Source organism: Notamacropus eugenii, chromosome 3, assembly GCF_028372415.1.
Source record: "Notamacropus eugenii isolate mMacEug1 chromosome 3, mMacEug1.pri_v2, whole genome shotgun sequence".
Taxonomy (NCBI): domain Eukaryota; kingdom Metazoa; phylum Chordata; class Mammalia; order Diprotodontia; family Macropodidae; genus Notamacropus; species Notamacropus eugenii.
This window is the reverse complement of record NC_092874.1, coordinates 102,363,204-102,385,760: the sequence shown is the minus strand read 5'-3', so window position 1 is coordinate 102,385,760 and position 22,557 is coordinate 102,363,204. Positions and strand designations below refer to the sequence as shown.

Sequence of the window (22,557 nt, the reverse complement as noted above, 5' to 3'; positions counted from 1 at the left end):
TATCCTCAGAACCTTTTTGCATTTTACATTCATTCTCTCTAAATTGTCCATTTCTTTCAATCTCCTTTCTCTCTGATTTTATTACCCACAGTTCCAATTTCCTACTGCTTGCAGTAGGAAAATTTCATAATTCAGTTCACTCTCTCACTCAAGTACTGATTCTTCTCAAGGTTGCCTTGGTTCTTCTCATCATAAAATCATTTGCCCTAAATTAGCACTCTTCACCTTTAGCTCAGGGTAAAAAATTGTTCTTGGTCAGTAAATTGGGTCAATCATTGCTCTCCAAAATTCATCATTTTTTCTGTCTAAGCCAGTGAGGGCCAGAGAGTTTTAATGACAGGATGATAGATTTAGAACTAGAAGGGGCATCAAGGGACTTCTAATCTAACCCTCTCATTATACCTGAGGCCCAAAGAGGTTAAGTGTCTGCTCAAGGTCATGCAAACTTGTGATAATAATTTAAATGGAAAGATCTTTCTCATTAATTCATAGGCCCACATGATCTTCTTAAATTGCCTGGAAACCTGGGTCACACGTGGTGGGAGGAGTTTGCTGAAGAGGCAGAACAGGAAGGATGGAGTGGAACTGGGAGAAAATGAGTGAATGGGGTCAGGTCAGAGGGGACAGAATGTAGGCCGACTGACACAGGTCAACTGACACAGTGTGACAACTGATAGTGAGAAAGCCCTGGTTGAGGGAGGGGAGGTTTGAGAATGGCTTTGCCCCCTGCTGTGATCATCTTTATTGACTTCTTGGTCACCATGATGGAATTTGCTTTCTGTTTCTGGGATTTGGCTTTCTGATGTTTAAATAAATGTTTTTCTTCTGCCTTCTATATGGAGAGTCTTTTATATTTTGTGATTGAGAACTTCTCTGGTATAGTCGTAGTCACCACCAGTGCTGTGAATGTTGGCTTGGCAATACAAAGCTCTTGTATCAGAATCTGGATTTGAACTTTTGTCCTCTGGTTCTGGAGTCAAAGCTTTTTTCATACTTCCACTCTACCAATTATGTTTATTTTAATCTAATCGCATAAAGGTTATTGATGAGAAGGAGGAGGATTAAGTCAAATGATATGAATCAATGTCTAGCGAGAAACAATGATGCTCTTTCTCAATTGTTACGAAATTAATTTCTTGGTTAAAAAGCAAGCTTCAGGAATGGTGAGAATAATGAAGGATAAAACTACTCTGAGAATAGGTACATCAAGCCATGGGGGAGAGCTGGAAAATGAAAGTATCTAAAAAAAAAAACATTAAACATCTTGCTATGCAAAAAGTACAGTGATACATTTAACATATATAATTTGAAGCTTCATAAACTTCTGGTCCAATCATCATTGAGAATGTATTCTTGAATTCACGGCACTTAATTATAGATGATTGTGTTTATAGAAGAGGTGGTTATGAATTTGGGGCTACACTAAAACTGATTCCCAAACATTCTATATACTAATGGCCAGGAAAAAGATTTAGCATGACTGAATTAAAAAGGGCCAGATTTCCCCTGGACTGTAGGTAGAAACAATGAAGGTGAGACTCTAGGGTTCCAGAGAAGTATGAGGCAAAGGAAAAGGAAGATAAGAATGAGTGAGACAGTAGCTAAAAACTTGTGGTACAAGTAGATAATCAGGATGGTGCAGTGGATAGAACACTGAACTTGGAATCAAGAAGACTCATCTTCCTGAGTTAAAATCCAGCCTCAGATACTCACCAGGTGTGTGACCCTGGGCAAGTCACTTAACCCTGTTTGCCTTAGTTTCTCATCTGTAAAATGAGCTGGACAAGGAAATGGCAAATTACTCTGAAAACCCCAGACGAAGTCCAAAGAGTCTGAAACAATTGAAAAATAACTACAACCAAACTTTTGAAGCTTAACAGTCTTAAAGACTTGCTTAGGACACCAGTTTCCTTTCATGTGCTTACTTCTGTCATTACAATGTAAACTTCTTGAAGGCAAGGATTATCTTGTATTTTTTGCTTGTATTTGTATTTTCAGCATTTAGCGCAATGTGGGGCACGCAGTAAGCATTTAAATATTTGTTGACAGATAAAATAACTTTCGAAAAATGTCTCAATGAACTTCCCTTTTATTTTCCATTTTTAAAAATTCCTCAGATGCTCTATAAAACAGGGCTAAAAGCCACACCTTCGTTCCCCATTTAAGTGCAATCACCTGTGATTAGAAGTAAAAATGCAATATTATTAATAGTTATGGTATTAAGAAATTCAGTGAACACTGAGGAATTATTAAGAATTAAGAATTAGTAAATATTAACAATAGCAAGAATGAGAAGTAAACCCTTGAAATAAGAGTTCAAGTGGAAGATTTATCAGAGTGATGAACCTAATCAGTGATAACAATGGAAGGGTAATTAGGGATTTGGTTCAGGTGATAAAACAGATAGCACTCATGCTCCTTAGAAGGTAGAACCCCGGCCTAATAATATCTAGTTATTAAGAATAATTTGATCAAATTAGAAGCTACCAGTAGCACTTCATTCCCCTGGCACATAGTAGGTGCTTAATAAATGTTTGTTGACTGTCACTGACTAACCACCACATTTCAGGTAAGCTCTTTGCTGGCCTGGCTGCACTTAACTCCTTCCTTGTGAAGCAGTATTCCTTCCCAGACAGGATGGACCCAGATGGCTGAAGAGGAGAAAGTGAGGTTGATGAGCTTGCACAACACTCCCTCACTCAAAACAAAGTGTAGGTCATGTCATCATTTATCTGATGTCATACTCTTTCATGAAAATGAAGGACATACACAACCTGTAAGTAGACTGAGCTGCCTGAGTGGGGATCCAGCTTCCTTCCTTCCTTCCTTCCTGAGTACCTCCAAACCTCAACATCATGGCTCCCTGACCACAACAACACCACCTAGTGTCCTGGGTTTTCTATTTCCCATCATACCTTGGATTGATGTTTCAGGTCTTTCTCTCACATTTCTCAACTTTCCTCCAACTGAAATTAATGCAAAAATTTGATTTGACCAGGCCTTTCATGCTGCTTGCCACAGACTTAGTTTATGTTGCTTTCCCAGGTTCCAGAATTGCTACTCATAGCTCGGAATATAATTATATGAATTTGTTGATTTATTTCTTTAAGTCTGAAGAGAGAAAAAAATGTACCCTGGCGATTTTATGACCATATGGAGTAAGAAGAATCTTTCTATTCTATCTCATTAAGCTGTCTGCCTCTTAATATTCACCTGGAACTTTGGTCGTATTGAATTTCCAGTCTGACTAATCATCATTTCCTGATATTTCCCTTAGATTGTGTTTCTGTTTGGGAAATAGTATGACTGTTAATAAAAGTAATCCAACATATGAATCTCTTATAGAGGAATGCAGTGATGGTGGTAGTAGCACCTTGGATACTTTAAAAAGAAATTCACTTCTTTTAATGCTCCCAGAGCTGTTAGACATTTCTTTCCCTTTTTCCACCCTATTTCCATAAAATTCTCATTTCTTACTCTCTCAATAGAGGCATTACTCTTATCCTTAATTCCAGTTTCCTCCCATGTACTTTCTGCTAGAATCAAACAAATTAAAAAACATATACATGACATACCTTTCTTAAGTCTAGATAATCAGCAACACAATAAATCAAACCCTGATTTGTAATATTTTTCTGTATATAATTATATATGCAGAATATATATATTTGTAGCATTTATTCTGTGTATACTTACATAAAAACATGTCTCCTATGATAGAATATAAGCTCCTTAATAGAATGGACTGTTTGTTTTTTGTTATTTTTATACCTAAGTACCTATTGTAGATAGAATAGAATGACAGAATATAAGCTTCTTAATACCATGGACTGTTAGTTTTTTGTTATTTTTATACTTCAGTACCCATTGTAGTACCTGGCACATAGTGGCCCTTAATGAACATTTGGTAGTTGAATGATTGCATAAGCGAGTATCTCCCTTTTTGTCATTGCTTGTTTCATGAGAAGTGAACATAAGGGATTCTTTTTACTACTTGATTAAGGGTAGAGAGAGTATTCTGTTCCAGAAACTGGGAATTTGATGAGACATATTCTCAGTGTAAGTACTTTTAGCTGGACTCATTTTTCCATGGATACAATTCAAAACTATACTTCTCTCAAACTGAATTGCCAATTAATTTATGAAATTACTAATTGATTGATTATGACCCAAGTGTAATGTTAATTATGTTAACATGAGTTAAAGATCTTCCCCACCCATTAATGGGATTGCCCATTAAGGGAAGCTTGACTAGGGGAGATTTGTTTTGTAGGAAAGCCCACATCTTTTGTTAATATTGATTGAGGCACTGGTTCTCAAGGGTTGTGATGCTCTCTGACTCTGAAACGTACATATATATGTATACATATATGTATATATACGTATCTATGCATATATATGTATAAGTATATATACATACATATGTATATATGTACATGCATATGTATATACACATATATACACATACATATATACATAATATATGTATATATATATATACATATATTATATATATATACAATTTGGGGTTTCCTCACTAGAAGTGTTTGTTTGGCCAGATGAGACTCTGGGTAACCACTAAGGAGCCCCTGGTTTTAAAAATCCAGATGTTGGTGCTTCTCTCTCTGGTAATTATGTATGTATGTAATGATCAGGCAGTTGAATCTGTCTGTTCATCTGTGATATACATATTGCTGATGGGCAGACAGTTGGAAACTCTATCTGTTGGTCTTTATTTCTCTGCTTTATTTTCTATAAAGTTCAAAGTGCTGACATTTTCCCCTGAATGAAGTGAATGATATATATGCTTGATTAAAGTGGATTGCTGAACCCTCAAAAGTTGCTTTCTTTTTAGAAAAGCCGATCTAAAATGTGTACAGCAGGCCCTCCTGTAAATGCTGGGGTCCTTGCTGTTACACCAAGTAAAAGGGAAGAGGTTCAGCTATTTACCTTTGCTTTCTGCCTTTAATTCATCATGCCTTACTAATTCAGGGATACATTTGGCTGTGAATAACATATAGTGTTAGTCCTGGACTCCCATTTTATGACTAAGGGAATAGGATGTCTAGGGGATCCCTAAGGGCATAGGAGAGAAGAAATGCCTAGTTGTTTTTTTAAATTTTTTCCAGAAACGACCAATGTGGCATCAAGTGGGGAGCAACGCTTCAATCACACTTTAAGAAGGCACAGAGGGTAGAGAAGCAAATGGACTGGTGGGGCAGGGTGGTACAGAGTCAGATGGTGTGATGGTGGTGGGGAGGAGATGAGGTGGTAGAGAGAGGCAGGCTGGGTGGGGAAGACAATGAGGAAAGGGAAGTGCACAGAAATTCATAGATATGGATTGGAGTTGGAAGCACTCAGGAAACATGGGCTCAGAGCAGATGGAAGAATGGTACAGGTAGTGATGAGGTTCAGACTCTGGGAGCCTCCTTGAGCTCCCCTTGAATCTTCCCACTTAATCTGGCCTTTCTTACTCAAATCTAATTTTCCCATTTGTTCCAGCAGTCTCAGGAAGCCCATGGGCTTTTCATTATCATTTCAGGTCTCTTGCACCCCCCACCCTTGATCCCATCAAAACCCCATACCCCAGGCTGCCGACCACTCCCATCAAGATCTGTATCCATTTCCATACTGCCCCATCAAGATCTCTGGATTGTCCCACCTGCTTCCTACCTAGGGGCCCCCTAGTCTGCCTCCTAGTCTATCTCGTGATAGCCTCCAGGTGTTTCCAGCCTTTGACCCTCTTTGGACTTCTCCTCAAGACCCTTCCTAAACCCCTCTTCCCATCACCCTGGACTACCAGACCACCCCCTCCAGATCCCTCCTATACTCTTTTCTGTATTTAGCCCGATCTTGCCTCCATGCAGGTGCTCAAATTCAATCCAGCTCAGACTCTGTCTAGCTGGGATTCTAGCTGGCCCGCTTGTGAGTACAAGTGTTACAAATGTTTAGGCTCCTTAAGAGGCAACCCAATTTGGCTAATCTTTAATAAACTTTGTTTTCTTTGGCTTTAAGAAGGCTTGAGTCGAATTCATTCGAGCACGACCCGGACTGTCGGTATTTTGGGGTGGCCATCACCCCTAAACCTCTTCAGTAGCGCAGGAGTCGCAGGTCCCAGTGTTATGGGATTTTGGTTGTAGAGTATGCTCTAACTCTTGTCTATGCCACCTCAGGATTAGTTCATTAACATCATCTCAAAATTATCAGCAACCCCTTTGGTTTAGTTATTACTGTGATGCTTGCTGCTTACTGGTCTTTTACTGGTCTTACTGGGCATGACTGAAACATGTCTGAAGCTTACAGACCACAGGGAGTTAGTAAGAAAAGGGACCCTTACAGTCCAGTCCATCTAGCTTCCCCTAATTTGGGACATAGTCTGAGGAGACAGCCTTAGTTAATTTACGAGAGTTGTCAGTGCTTCCTATGGTCCCCTAATTTATGAGACAGTTTGCACGTAATGGTTATGCTTCCTTAGTTTATGGAACAGTCTGTAAGTGACTTCTATGTTCCCCTTTGCAATTTTCCTACTATTATAACCTTATCCTAGCCACTTATAAACTTACTGTAGTAACTAGAAGAGGGTGGGGGGAGGGGGGAGGAGAAACAGAACAAGATACAATTTTAACACAGATTTCTATAGTTCAGTTACATCACAGATTGAGTAAGTATAATAGGAGATGATCAGAGAAGTCACTAATCTATCTAATGAGTACTTTGGTCAATGTAATGAGATTATAAGAGAGAAATCTTTATTGAAAAGGTACCTTCCATGGGGATAAATATACACCATTTTCCCATAGAGATAAACATATAACATAGTACGTTGGAAAATCTCTGCTGTGTTCCCAGTGCCTGGGGTTACATTTTGAGGATTTCTTGACTGATGTAATGGGAAAATGGGAAGAGGGAAAAATCTACTCCAACCCCATTCTGAAAATTCAGAGGAGAGAAAGTACATGAAAAGAACCGGAGGGGAAAAGAGGGAAGGCATTTCATTAGTTCCCTTTATTAACCACAAAGGGAATGGTTCCTCCAAGAAGAGTATTAAATCTGAGCCCCTTCATGGAGGCAAGATGGAGCTTAAATACAGAAAAGACTAAAGGAAGAATCCAGGTGTTGCCCCAGGAATGGTCTTGATTGGGGAGGTTAGCTTGAAATGTAAATCAAATCCAGGGAGGATCTTGATGGGAATCCCCTGTAATCCAGACAATCCACAATCTGGGCTCAGTGACTTGAACCTTGAGAGAGTGCAAAATAGTGGCCTATAGTCTGGACAATAGAATTGTGATAAGATCAAGGTTCAAAGGTAGGGAGTATCTGGGCTTGGCTGGCCTCAAGAGAATGCTAAGGGGAATCCAAAGAACCCCCCAAGGCCAGGCTTTCTGCTGGCTCTTCAGATAAATGGGACCAAAACCCTCCTGGTCCAGGGGACAAAGGCCTGGACTTGGGCTTGTATCCCATCAGAAAAAAACACAGGAACCCAAGTAATCTAAAATGAGACCAAACAGGGATGATACCTTACCCTTAAAGTACTACAGATGGTGGAACCTGGTCCTGACGTAAGGCCCCATTAAATAAAATAAGTAGACATCAGTAAACAAAAGAAGATATCAACCAATTAAAAGATAGGTAGAAGATAGATAGATAGATAGATAGATAGATAGATAGATAGATAGATAGATTTAGAGCTTCCTCCTTGTTCTCAAAGAAGGAATGTATATAACTCCATTAGAACTTTAAGTAGAGATTTAAAGGGGAAAATGGCTTTTCTACAAGAATTACATGAATACCCAGAAGAAATGAAGCCAGAGATAAAAAATGAAATCAAAGCACAAGGTTGGAACTGGAAGGCAGAATAAATATCTTGGTCAAAAGTTGTAAATCTTACCCAAGTAGCAAACTCTCAGAAAAGTAGAAAATGACCAGGAATTAAGGATACATGAGAAAATAAGAAATGGTTGTGTGAGATACAGTTACCCTTACTCAAATGAAACTCAGAGACTTCTCAAGGTAGAAGGCAAAAAGGAATTTATTAGAATCTCATGAGAAAGAGCACTTCCTAGGAAACCATGGGCAGTGTCAGCAAGGGAGTGCACCCGAATGGAGTGGAGTGCAATGTTACATAGTCCTTAACACTGAAGCCCACTAGCCTCTCTTTCTATTGGCTGGGAATCCAGGCATACAGTCTAAGCACAGGGATCTACCCCAGAGACAAAGAACACTGAAAGGATCCTTGCTCACCAATGAGGGTTTTTGTTACCAAGTATGGAACTTAAGGGAATAATGCTGATGTGGCATTAAGGGGGTGGTGAAGGGCAAGTGAAGGGGGTGAGTACACCAGGTCGCATGACTAGAACTTTGGTGGTTCTCCTCCATCCTGGAGCATTTTATTTGCCTAAGGGGGATACTTAATTATTTTAGCTTTGGCAGGAAGGATGGGATTTTGGGGAATTCATACCTGAGAAGTCTTCATTTAACCTAATTTCACTCATAGTCAATACACATTACCTTCAATGTGACAAGTACTATGCAAAGCACGGAGGACACAAATAAGATAGTAAAGGCCTTCAAGGAGCTTACTATATAATGGGGAAAGATAATACACAAAAGGAAGCTGAAAATGGGCCTGGGAGGACTACTAGAGGGTACCTTGAATGATTGAACCCAAGCCAAGCCAAGCAGCTGATGGAAAATGAAGTTACGGAAAATTCTGAGCCCTCTCTAATGTAAGGCTTTTTTGTTGTTCACTTGTTTCAGTCATGTCTGACTCCTCATGGCCCCATTTGGAATTTTCTTGGCAAAGATAGTGGAGTGGTTTGCCATTTTCTTCTCCAGCTCATTCTACTGATGAGGAACTAAGGCAAACCGCTTTAAGATTTGCCCAGGGTCAGATAGCTAGTGTCTGAGGACAGATTTGAGCTCAGGAAGATGAGTCTTCCTAACTTTAGGTTGGGCACTCTATCCATTGCTTCACCTGGCTGTCCCAAAAGGAAGGAGGAGTTTATCACTCTGCCCTCCTGCCCTCTGGTCAGAGGAGAGAGGCAACTAGTAAGAGTACAAAAGAGGTTTTGAATATCAAAGCTGAGTCAATATTCATTGTCTTGAAATTTCAGGTGATGAGCTCATCCAGTGAGAGTGGAAACCAAGCAGAGCCTCTTATGGAAAACAAAAAGTAGAAATATTAGAACACAATTAAATATTTTTTTTAAATAGGAGAAAATGTAAGATATATGAAATTAAAAACAATTGACTTGTAAAAGAAGTCAAGGAGAGATAATTTGAGAATCATTGCACTCTTAGAAACAAAGCTTAAGAAATAAACACCTGGATATTATATTTCAAGAAATTGTCAATGAAAAACACCTAAGTCTAGGAGAACCAGAAAGCAAAGGGATGCCAAAAAACATACAATAATAACCTCATGAACAGTCATGAATGAAAAATCTCAGGAATGTTAGAGTCAAAATTCAGAGCTCTTGAGTCAAAGAAAACATCTCAGGCATCTGTAAAAAAAGAAATTCCAATACCAGAGAGCCACAGTCAGCATGGCAAAATACCTGGAGATTTCTGCTACATATCAGAAGAGATCTTGGAATACAGTATTCCAAAAAGCAAAAGATATAGCCAGCTAGGTGGTGAAGTAGATTGAGTGGTGATCCTGAAGTTGAGAAGACTCTTCTTTCTGAGTTCAAATCTGCACTTAGACATTTACTAATTGTGTGACCCCGAGCAAGTCACTTGGCCCTGTTTGTCTCAGTTTCCTTATCTGTAAAATGATCTGGAGAAGGAAATAACCTACAACTCCAGTATCTTTGCCAAGAAGACCCCAAAAAGGGTCACAGAGGGTCAGACACAACTGCATAATGGACTGAACAACAACATAGGTATACAACCAAGGACAACAACCCTGCAAAACTAAATATCCTACAAAGGGAAAATGGCTATTTCATGGAATAGAGGACTTTCAGTCATTTGTAATACAAGGACAAGTGCTGAGTAGGAATGTTTAAATGAAAACTTAAGAGTTCAGGGAAACCTAGAACTTTAAATTTAATTAGTTGGAAAAAGCTATATGATGGCATACTGCTAATGTAATAAGAAAGGAAAAAATAAATAAATATTTCTTCAGAATCTTAGTATCTTCAGAGGGCATCAGGGGATTTTTATAAAAATAGAGAACCTAAAATAGATTGGTTTTATTCTAATGCTTTTCAGAAAGAAAAGAGAACACAGAGAAAAAGTAATACACTAGTGTAGAAAGGAGGAATAAAGCAATGAAACTTCTGATTTTCACTAATGGGGTATGTGAGAAAAGTATTCAGAACATCAAGAAAAAGGTGGAGGTGACAGTGGTCAGATGAAATTCATTCTAATCTGAAATGGACAAAGGAGAGTTGAACACATGCCTAAATAACAAAAAAAACTTGTTGTAGAAATACATTACATTCAACAAGGATGGGAGGGATAGTTAAGAGGGAGCATAAACTTTGGAGGTATTATCCTGTATACATTTTGTGGGTAGACAGTTATTTCCATGTAATTTCCCTTAGTAGATTATGAGCTACTTGAGAACAGAGATTTTTGGGAATTTTTTTTTTGTTTTTCTTTGTATCCCTAGCACTTAGGACAGTGCCTGGCATATAACAAATGTTTTTAATATATATTCTGGCTTCTTGTTTCTGCTTATGTCCATCTTATTAGTTCTTACAAATTTTATGTTTCTTTAAATATCTCATGTCTGTCATTTTTTACAGTACAATAATATCCCATTTCATCCATATACTATAATTTGTATGGTATTATTTCTAAAGGGAAAATGTGATCAGTTTGAAACGACATACTTACCCATATTCTTTGGGAACATATTTTCTTAGTTGAGGATAGCAGGATGTGATTTTCTGAGTTTAAATTACCCCCTTCCTGATCATCTGGATTGATTTATCTCATTTTACTGCTATTGTTTTGATGTTTTTCTAGGATGCTAATAAACAATTCACTGAACAATATAAGGATTTAAAAAAAAAATCTTTTCAGACACTGACATGACACACTGAGAAGAAAAGCAACTCAATGTTTTCAGCCAATACATCAAGTCTTACTTGTTTGATTGAAAAGGAGTCTGGATGGGAGTAAAGTAGGGATTTGTCTTGCTAGGTTTGATGGCTGGATGAGATGAGAAAAAGTTAAAAAGGGAGAGAGGAAATTAAGTGACTTGTGGAAAAGATAAGAATAAAAAAAATAATGACTGATAACTGAGAAAAAAAATAATGGGGAGAAGTATGGCTTAGAGACACAGAGCAATCATACCAAGGAGATGATGGTGGGCAGAAAATGAGGTAGAGCTTGGGAGGAACTGAAAAATGTAAGACTGAGTGTGTAGTGGTCACATTATAAATTTATTTCCATAACTGATGAACTTTTATAATATCCTTCTATAACCCAAAGCAAAGTAAATAACAAAGAAAAATGAAGGGCTCTGTGTATGTTTGGCTCTAAGGGGCACAGAGATGGTCAACACCCTTATAGAACGGAAAGGTCTGTAGCACATGTACCATTGCACACATAACTGGAATATAAGCTAGAATATGAAAATAATTATAAGAAGTAACATGTATACAATATATACAAATATAATAAGAGAAATGAAAACATAACACAGTGGGAGTTCAGGGGAGGGAGAATTGATTTCTTTCTATGAGGCTAGAAATGGGGAGTTTCACAGAAGAGATGAAATATGATTTTGGTCTTTAAGACGGGCAGAAAGTGTTCAGGAAAACCTAGAGTGGGGGAATTCCAGAAGAAGGGAAGGTAACGAATAAAAATATCATAGAAGTAAGAAGAAAAGGAGGTATCACCCAATACACATCGCCATGTGCCAGGCACATGGTAAAAGCCTCATGGAATTCACAGTGTAATAGGAGAGTCAATAGACAAACAACTGTGTATATATATATAAAAGATATGTACAGGAAAATTGGAGATGACCAACAATTTGTGCTTAGAAATGCTAAATACTTAAATAACTGCATTTTTCACATTTAATCCAGATTTTGGATATCCCATAAACCTAGCCTAAATATTTTAGAAAAAAAAGCCTTCCCCAAATTGAGTAGATATACTCCCGTAACAACTATGCTTTTTGAGCAAGCAATTCAGAATACTAAAGCCAGAGACAGATAGAGCCCACTCTGGGTGATCAGTTATCAAAGTTCTGAAAATAGATAGTAGGGTGCCTCTAAGGATTTTTAAAAGGCAATATTCAGCCTTGCTTAGAGGTAGGTGAGTAACCCAGTTTTCTTATAAAACACAACTTATATTTCTAAAAAAAGCAAAAGCAAAAACAAAAGCTAAAAAACAATTAATATTGACTTGCACACTAGAAACAAAAAGAAGGCTTGAACACAGGAAAGAAAACAAAGTTCTTCTCATTAATATTAGAGAAAAACAGAAAGGCAGTTCATGAGAACTGCTAACCCTCGATACTATGATATTGTGCCTTAGAGTATTGTGAATGAGACATAATGGGACAGAAAAAACATCATGCTGTCTTCCTTCCAGATTGGCAGCTAGATCATTAAGACATTAATAAATGTGTTATGCAGAAAGAATTCTTATGAAGACATGGCAACTCTGTATTGAAAATTCATCAACAAAACGTCATTTTTCAGCATTTGTACTCAGGTAGAAAAATCATTGTTAAAAACATCCCCAAGGTGTAATGGACACATTTGCTAAAGTGTGCACTGGATTATGGATGGGGATAACTGCATCTTAGTCCCAACTAGAACAATCAAGGAGGTAACTTTATGAAGTTGCTCTATCAGCATCATGTTCCAGGGAATACATACTGGATTTGGAGGCAGGAATATCTGGGTTTAAATTCCACTACTGACAGTTAAATTATATGCTACCTATGTGACCTTGGATAAGTCACTTCACTTTTCTACCATTTCTCAATCTGAAAAGATGAAGATAATAAGAGTTCACATCTATCCCATGAGTTTCATAGGATTATATATTTAGAGACAAAAGGGACTTTAGATGCCATATGGTACAACGTTCTCATTTTACATGTGGGGAAAGGAGGACCAATGAGATTAAATGATTCATGGGGTTACACAGGCAGTAGGTATAAGATGCAAGATACTAATGTAGTGATCCTTCCATTGAACAACTGCTATCTCTTTTCTGGTGAGACATGAACTAAGGGATGCATTTCGTAGCCTTTAAAGTACTGTATTATTACCAACTACTAATATTATTTGTCTGTAAAATTAGGAAATTAGGTCCCTTCATACATTAAAATGTACATTAGATAAAATCCCTTCCTATATTAACATGTACATTAGATAAAGTCCTTTCCTACATTAACATGCTATCTGCATTAAGTCTTTACAGATGAGGTATGAGTTTTACCAGATTCAGTGTGGAAAATAAACTTTTTTGATTCTGTGTCCTTTAAAAACTCCTCCTAGAGAGTTAATGAATTTTATTGAGTTGTCCATTGACTGAGTCTGGTTAGGTTTCTGTGAAGGACCTGTGATAATAAGGAAGTTGCCTTTCTTTATTGAAGATAGAAAGTAGCAGAACAATCTCCAACACAGCATAGGACATGATGGGATTATGGGAATTCCCTTTTTAAAAGTAACACCTCAATTTTAATTTAGGATCTTGGAAACACTTGATACCAAAGACTTTTTGGTGGTTACTTTGAATTTACCAACCTGGAGCAAATGTGTTCTCAGAGGAGCCCTCCTACTCTGAGATACTATGAAATTAATGATATCATTTTTATATTTGGTCCAATTTTCAAGGTGACTTTGTTTAAAATGTTACCATAGCTATAGGGAACAAAGTCTGTGTTCTGGCTAGAGGGAAAAATCTATCCATTTGTAATAAAAAGTTCCAGTCTGATGAATTAAATCTTACTTTTGTAATTTCTGCACTTTAAGAGGACATTGCATTAGTTACTCTTCTAGTCCTTACTAGAAATTTATATAGGGTTAGCACATCATCCTGTCTGTCTTTAACACACTATTTGTGTGTGTGTGTGTGTGTTTCTGTGAAAAAGATTGAGTTACAACTACTATGACTGGTTGGCTACTTTATAATAAAATAAATGCACAGAAAAGCAGCCTAAGGTAAAATATTTTATTAGATCAATTAATACACTAGCAGAGTTTGGTTCTTGGGTTAATCACTACAATGAACCCTTAGCTTGCACATAAAGTTTGGGGCTGGTCATAAAAATGACTACGAAGGACATCGCCATTTTCTTTATTCTCTAACAGTGACTTTCATTTCAGTTTTTCCTATTGTGGAACTTAAAGGGATCTTATCTAACTCCTTTGTTTGAAAGGCTAAGTAGTAAAAGGGCTGCATTAGCAGTGGGGAAACATCATACTTCCTTTGCCAGAACTTCCATCTTGAACTCGGGAAAAATCATTGTATTGGGAAACCAAGTGCCTCCTAGTTCACAAGCACATGCCATGTTAGTAATGATAATAAACAACAATAGTAAAAACAAAGGAAGTAGCAAATAGAAAAAAAAATCCTAGACTAGTTTCTCACACTTTTCCTCCCTCTCCTTGACTTTGAAGAAATTTGGTTGCTTCCAGCTTCATTGAAGATGTACCCTTACGGCCTATGACAAGATGTTTTTGTTTGATAGTCTTGCAGCTGGAAATAAAAATAAAGAAACAAAACAACATGGATACAGTCAAAAAAATTACAGGGGAATATAGTGGAAAGAGCAGTCACTCTGTAGTCAGTAGATGTTGGTTCAAACTCCATCTCTAACACTTTCATGTGACTTTAGACAATTCCTTTAACTTCCCTAGACCTCAGGTTTTGCATCCCTAAAATGAAAGGGTTGGATTAGAAATCATTTGAGGTTCCCCCCACAAATCTATATTCCCATAATAACTGACCTGATTTAAAATTTGTAAAGCATGGTACATACCTTATTGTTGTGTTTGTCCTTCATTCTTAAAGAGGACCATGACATCAAGATGATGACATGACTTGCAGTTGACTTTGATTTGAGTGAGGGAGGGCTGTACAAAGTCACCAATCTCACTTTCTTCTCTTGAGCCCATCTAAGTCCAGTGGCATGATATTCATCAGGACAACTGGAAATGATCCAGGATGCAATGTGAGACCATTCCTCCCAAAGCCCCTCCCTACTCTAACATTCCATGGTCAATTTTACTAGTCCTTCTCTGAAAAAAATACAAACCTCTAGGGTAAAATGGACAAACATTTCAAGAATTTGCTATAAAAGTTGTCTTATTATTAATGTGAACTTCAAAGCTTTGGTAGAGTTGATGTCTTATGACAAAACAAAAGGACAAAAAAAACATACCTTTACTTTTATGCTGTCAAAAAAAAGGAACAATCACATCACACTTTCCTGATCAAAGAGTTCTCTCTCACATTCACATATTTAAACTTAAGTATCAAGTACCATGTTGCATTTTCACAATTTCTAAAATAATTTTTTAAAAAGACCTAAAGGAATGAAATTCTATCTTAATGAAGAATACATGTGCCTGCATATTCATTTTGATTGTGGTAATTATTATGATTCTATAAGATATCAAAATATTAAGATTAGTTATTGTGATTTTCTTTGGGGGACTGTCTTCCTGTTCACTTTCTTTAATCAAATGAATCTGAGAATCATGCCACATCTACTTTATTCTATGTTGTATCTGGAACCCATATTCTGAATATGGGATAACATAGTATATTTACACTTTCAATGTTCATTTGGATATACAATGTGATTTTTCTTCCTATGTTGATATTGTCTTATTCAGGAATCCAGTATCCTTTAGATGACAATGGAATTTTCATCCTCTTTTTACTAAGAACTAGTATCAGAATTTGGTTACATCTTGTCAGGCAAGTGAGATAAGGACACTCAGATCCATTCAGGTTAGGGGAAAGACTATGTGTATATAGTTTCTTTCCTACATTTTTAGCTTTATAACTGTTGGGGATATTAGGGATATTCCAACACTGAAGTTGCCTGTTTAAGTAGAGAGAGGTAATAGATTAAATTAAAAATATGTAGGAAGTTTCTTAACCTAATGGAGTTTATTAAAACTAAATACTTGAAACAAGGTGGGAGCCAAGTAAGAGTGCTGAAGGGTCCTGGTATACTCCTGGTTTTTCTCGGCCTCTCATCACTAGGTTATAAAGTATTTTATCCACATAAATATGATCATTTTCCTCTGTTGCTTACAATGTGCTTCTGCCTTGATCATCTCTGAGTAGAGCTCTTTCTTATTCATTTTGCCACATATTTATATTTGAGGAAGAAGAAATGGGTCAGAAATGGATTAAGGGGAAATCAGTTGATGAAGTAAACACTTCTGTTCCAAGGGAGTGGACCCAGACTTTGAAATTGACTTGTGGGTCTACCAACTTCCTTCTTCATTGATATGAATGATTACTATACCACAAGACTTTAGGATCACTAGTTAGAAGCCCATTGCTTTTTCCACTTAATCTCTGTGGTCCTCAGTTTCCTCATCTATAAAATGAAGAGATTGAGCTTAATGGACTCTGAAGTCCCTTCCTGATCTAACTATGATCACAAAAAGCTATGCAGAACTGCCACAAGAGTGCCACTGGCTACCACCTACTACTGAAGGCTCTGCTGAATTGTGGAAAGAGCCACATGATATCTGATAAGAGCTACAGAGAACTGTAGTAGGAATTATTGGAAGTGACACCTGATGCTGTATACTAAGATATATTCAGAATTTCAAAGACAGCCAAGATGGAAGACAAAATATGAACCCAGTTCCTGGAAGTCATGCCAAAATATAGGAGAAACTATGCTGGAACAAAGAAACCACTGGAGACATGAAAGGGCTACACCTACTAGATTCCCACCCAGTTATGACTAAAGTAGGTGAAGGCCTGTTAAGATCTCTAGGGCAAGTCTGCTCATTAGAAGGTTGATTTTGTTTTTTTTTTTCTTTTGCATGAACTCCATTGGAATTCTGTTTTGTTTCAATGAAACTTCCTTATTCTTATTTTTCTGAATTACCTCTTTGTAGGGAAGGTTGGTGCCAACACACTAGGCAATATTGGGCAGTGAGACTTTTTGTTTTTTAATTGAGGGTTGTTGTTCAGTTTAAGGTCCAAAGGTATGAAAACCTCCAAATTGTATCTAGTTCCTACATGCTTTATGATAGTCTCTGTCACAAATTACACATTTTTTTCTATTTGTAATCTCTTCAATCAAGATTTAATCCAATGTTCTATTAAGAAGGATCTGACTGGTGCAAATATGTATTCATATATTTGTATTAAAAATAAATAAATGTCCAAAGTATAAGATGGAACAGGCCTAGGCAGATATCAGTATGTCTAAAAAAAAAAGATGTTGAAGTTTTATTGGATTGTAATAACAATTTGAGTCAGTATTATGTGATGGAAGCCAAGAAACATAATGGTAGATAAATTTGGATTTGAAGAAAAGCCTTCCTAATAACTATGTTGTTTTGTTGTTTAGTTATCTCAGTTGTATCCAACTCTCTAAGATCCCATTTTGGGGTTTTCTTGGCAAAGATACTGAAGTGGTTTTTCCATTTCTTTCTTCAGCTTATTTTGTAGTTGAGGAAGTGAGGAAAACAAAGTAGTAAGTATCTGAGGTTGCATTTGGACTCAGGAAGATAAGTCTTCCTGATTGCAAGTCCAGTGCTCCATCCACTGTGCCACTTAGATGCCTTTCCTGGCGAATATAACTATATTAAAAAAATAGTACTGGCTATCTAGGGAATAGTAGGAGATTTCCCTTCATTGAAGTTCTTTAAGTGAACACTGGATAACCACTTTTTGTGCATTTTGTATAGGGAATTATTTTTAGATATGGGTTGGCCTAGATGAGTACTGAGGTGGCCCTCTTCCAGTTCTGAAATTCTGTGATTCTGTGAGAAATTGAATGCTATAGCCATAGAATTTGAAAAAAAAGTTTCTCTTTATAGATCTATAGAAAAGATGAAGGAAAGTAAATTATATTATTATATGGTTAGATAGATTCACAACTGGTTAAGTAATTATAACCAAAGAGTGCTGAATGACTTACATCTGGAGAAGGGGAAGAGATAATAGGTGGATTAGACTGGCTTGCAAGATACTGAGCACCTATCAAAGCAAGTACTAGAGAAGAGGCAGGATGAGCATTCATAAGGGATGGCATGGAAAGCAGTTCTTCATTAGGTAGGTAGCAAAAATGTTAATTAGGGACTGGCAGCACAAAAAAGTGTTGTTCAGTCCAAGTATCCATTGGACCACCTTCCATTTTTCTTTCTTGAAGGAACACACATTTTCGTTGTAAAAATAGGACTAGAAGGAAAAAGCTACTTGGGGTACTACTGTGTAGAAGTGTATGATAAAGGATTCTTTCAAGAATTACAAGTGTGAATATTTCCCACTGTCAGAAAAGTCTGCTTCCTATGTCACATAGCTATTAATTTTGTGAAAAGTCAAATCACATGTTTGACAGTGAAGGTTCAATTTTCTGGTGGGTGGCAACATAGATAGTACAATTTTTAAATGTGGGATGGAGTATAGTGTAGGTGCAACTCTCAGCCCTATTGATGGACACAAATGGCTTGTCACAGTTCTGACAAGGTATATTCCATTTCTATAGTCCTTTTCTTTGAGGGGGGGTTTCCCTTTTATTTAACTTATTTTTAAAATTTACTTATTTATTTCTAGTTTTCAACATTCTTTTGTACAATATTTTGAGTTCCAAATTTTCTCCCCATCTTTCCCCTCCCACCCAGATGGCATGCATTCTGACTACCCTTTCCCCCAGTCTTCCCTCCCTTTTATCATCCCCCCCTTATCTCCTTCTTCTTTACTTTCTTGAAGGGCAAGATAGATTTTTATACCCCATTGCCTGTATATCTTATTTCTCAGTTGCATATAAAAACAATTTTTTAACATTTGTTTTTAAAACTTGGAGTTCCAAATTCTCTCCCTTCTTCTCTTCCCACCTACCCTCATTGAAAAGACAAGCAATTCAATATATGTTATACATGTGTAGTTATGCGAAACACCTCCATAATAGTCATGTTGTGATGGAAGATATTTCCCTCCATCCTACCCCACACCTCAATTATTCTATTTTCTCTATGACCCTGTCCCTTTTCAAAAGTGTTTGGTTCTGACTACCCCCTCCTCCAATATGCCCTCCCTTCAATAATTCTCCCTTCCTATGCCCTTCCCCTCTACTTTCCTGTAGGGTAAGATATCTAATTGAGTGGTATTTTATTCTGTCCTTAAGCCAAATTTGATGAAAGTAAGGTTCACTCATTTCTTCTCACCTTCCCCCACTTCCCCTCCATTGTGAAACCTTTTTCTTGTCTCTTTTATGTGAGATAATTTACCCCATTTTATCTCTCCCTTTCTCCTCCCCATGTATTCCTCTCTCACCTCTTAATTTTATTTTTAAATATAATCCCTTCATATTCAACTCATCTTGTGCCATCTACCTACCTATCCATCCATCTATCTATCTATTCATCTATCTATCCACCCATCCATCCATCCATCTATCCATCTATCTATTCATCTATTTCCTCCAACTACCCTAATACTCAGAAAGGTCTCATGAGTTACAAATAACATCTTTCCATGTAGGAATTTGAACAGTTCAACTTTTTTAAGTCCCTTATGATTTTTCTTTCCTGTTTACCTTTTCATGCTTCTCTTGATTCTTGTGTTTGAAAGGCACATTTTCTATTCAGCTCTGGTCTTTCCATCAAGAGTGCTTCAAAGTCCTCACTGAATGTTCATTTTGTTCCCTGAAGGATTATACTCAGTTTTGCTGGGTAGGTGTTTCTTAGTTTTAATCCTAGCTCCTCTGACCTCCAAAATATCGTATTTCAAACGCTTTGACTCCATAACGTAGAAACTGCTAGATCTTTTGTTATCCTGATTGTATTTCCACAGTACTAAAATTATTTCTTTCTGGCTCCTATTGCAATATTTTTCTCCTTGATGTGGGAAATCTGGAATTCGGCTACAATATTCCTAAGAGCTTTCCTTTTAGGATCTCTTTCCAGAGGCAATTGGTGGATTCTTTCAATTTCTATTTTACCCTCTGGTTCTAGAATATCAGGGCAATTTTCCTTGATAATTGCTTGAAAGATGATGTCTAGGCTCTTTTTTTTATTATTATAGTTTTCAGGTAGTACAATAATTTTAAAATTATTTCTCCTGGATCTATTTTCCAGGTCAGTGGTTTTTCCAATGAGATATTTCACAGTGTGTACTATTTTTCATTCTTTTGGTTCTGTTTTATAATTTTCTGATATCTCATAAAGTCAGTAACTTTCATTTGCTTCTTTCTAATTTTGAAGGAATTATTTTCTTCAGTGAACTTTTGGACCTCCTTTTTTCCATTTGGTCCATTTTGCTTTTTAAAGCATTCTTCTCCTCGATGACTTTTTGGATTCTTTTGCCATTTGGATTAGTTTATTTTTTAAGGTGTTATTTTTGTCAGTATTCTTTGGGGGGTGGTGTCCTTTACCAAGCTGCTGACTCAATTTTCATGATTTTCTTGCTTCACTCTCATTTCTGTTCCCAATTTTTCCTCTACTTCTCTCACTTGATTTCACAGTCCCTTTTGAAATCTTCATGGCCTATATAACCAATTCATATCTTTCTTGGAAGCTTTTAATATGGGAGTTCGATTTTATTGTCTTCTTCTGCTTGTATGTTTTGATCTTCTTTGTCACCAAAGTAAGATTCTACAGTCTGAGTTATTTTATGATATTGACTCAACTTCCTAGACAAATATTTCTTTTTCTAACTCTTCGTCAGGGTAGAACTCTGCTTCCAGTGGTGGTTGGGAAGGGAGTAGGGATGAGTGAACTGTTCCAGGCTTCAGGGATTTTGTATCAGCTGCTTGATCCCCCATTGCCTGTGGGCCAGAACTCTGGAAGTAGCCTCTGCAGCTGCTGCCACTGCTGGGTGGGCTACCTCCTCTACGAACCCCCAACTGCCCTGAGGCTGGGGTCAACAAGGCCAGATTGTGCACATCTCTTTCACTCAGGTCCCACAGAGTTTTCTCATTGACATTTTTGGAGTTTGTGGGTTGAGAAGTCTGGAAACTTCCACAGTTGCCAATGATTCAGTTCTCTGAGGTCTGCTCTGGCCAATCTGTGCTGGTGCAACCCACTCTGCTCCCTGCCCTCCCTGCCTGGTGCAATAGACCCTTCCTGTCTACTTTTCTGGTTGTCTTTGCCTGAAAATTTGTTTTCCTCTGTTGTTTTGTAGGTTCTGTAGCTCTAGAATTTGTTTAGAGTAATTATTTACAAATATTTGGAGGGGATTGGGGGAGAGCTCAGGGAAGTCCCTGCTTTTACTCCACCATCTTGGCTCTGCTACCCCCCCCCCCCATTTCTAGATTCTATGACTAGATTATGAGGGTAAGGATCATGGCTTTCTCACCTAGTACAAATGCAAAAACATAGTTGGTACCCATATATAGGGTGAATGAAACTTCTCTGACCACTCTTGATGCCTGGTTGTTGTTCTTCTTCAGTGATATTTCTTGTTTAGGTCAAATATCTTGAGTGGCACAATTTCTTATGGCAGACAGTTCCATCACTAAATAGCTCACTGTTAGCAAAGTGACACCAGTGTCATTCTGTTCAAGAGTGCTGTTTTCCTACTGGACTATCTTTCAATTTATCCTTTCATAAAGAAAGCTCATTTTCATGTTAAAAATAGAAAGAATGGTAGGGTTAAGTGGACTGTTAAAACTGAAAATGACAGAGTTGAAAGGCTCTTTTTATACTAGAGAAAAGTCTCTATACCTTTTCCTCTTCCCACCAATGTTTCTTTCACTTAACTGACTTGATATTATATAGATATTTCATCTGAAGAGAAATTAGAAAGACCAAGAGACAGACCAGAAATGATATCTCTGCCAATTCATCTTCACTTACTTTTCCTTCATTCAGCCTGTCAGATATGACTGGGGAAAGGAGACATAGCAGGAGCTTGACAAATAGGCCCCATGATTATTTCCAACAAGCCACAGAAAAATAGGACAAAATATCTTAATGTTTTCCTCTTTCCCTTCATCCTCCATTCAACAGAGATTTGCTGTCATTTATAAAAGGTCATTGGCCTGTGAGGAATCAGGCAGAGGAAAACTTCAGTCTATCCCTATGAGTATGCTTTTATACAGGGACATAATAAAATGTCTGTGAAAGGAGAGCATGTGACTAGTACTTGTTTAGTTTACATCTAGGGAATGGATTTTATGGGCTTCAACCCAGCAACCTGGCCTTGCCATTTAGGAGGTTTTTTTTCTGGTCCTACAAAGAAGAAATTACCATAGATTCAATTGAACTAACATTTATTAAGCAAATGCTATGGCCAGGCATTGCGCTAGACTGTAAGGACACAGAGGTTAAAAAATGAAACATTTCCTGTTTTCAGAGTTTGCCCTATTGGGGTCATGGAGAACAGAATGGGGAAAACAGATAGCATATGCACAGGCAAGTAAATTAACAAATA

General features: G+C 37.3%; 1 long non-coding RNA gene across 1 annotated transcript in view; it reads right to left on the bottom strand.

Annotated features, from left to right (window-relative positions):
* Positions 1-2,009: 2,009 nt before the first annotated feature.
* LOC140533095 (uncharacterized) overlaps positions 2,010-22,557 on the bottom strand; it is a 48,794-nt gene continuing 28,246 nt past the window's right edge. The window contains exons 4-5 of the long non-coding RNA XR_011976799.1: positions 2,916-3,111; positions 2,010-2,175 (exon numbers count right to left, since the gene is read on the bottom strand). This is a non-coding gene — a long non-coding RNA (uncharacterized lncRNA). The remainder of the gene's footprint in view (positions 2,176-2,915; positions 3,112-22,557) is intronic.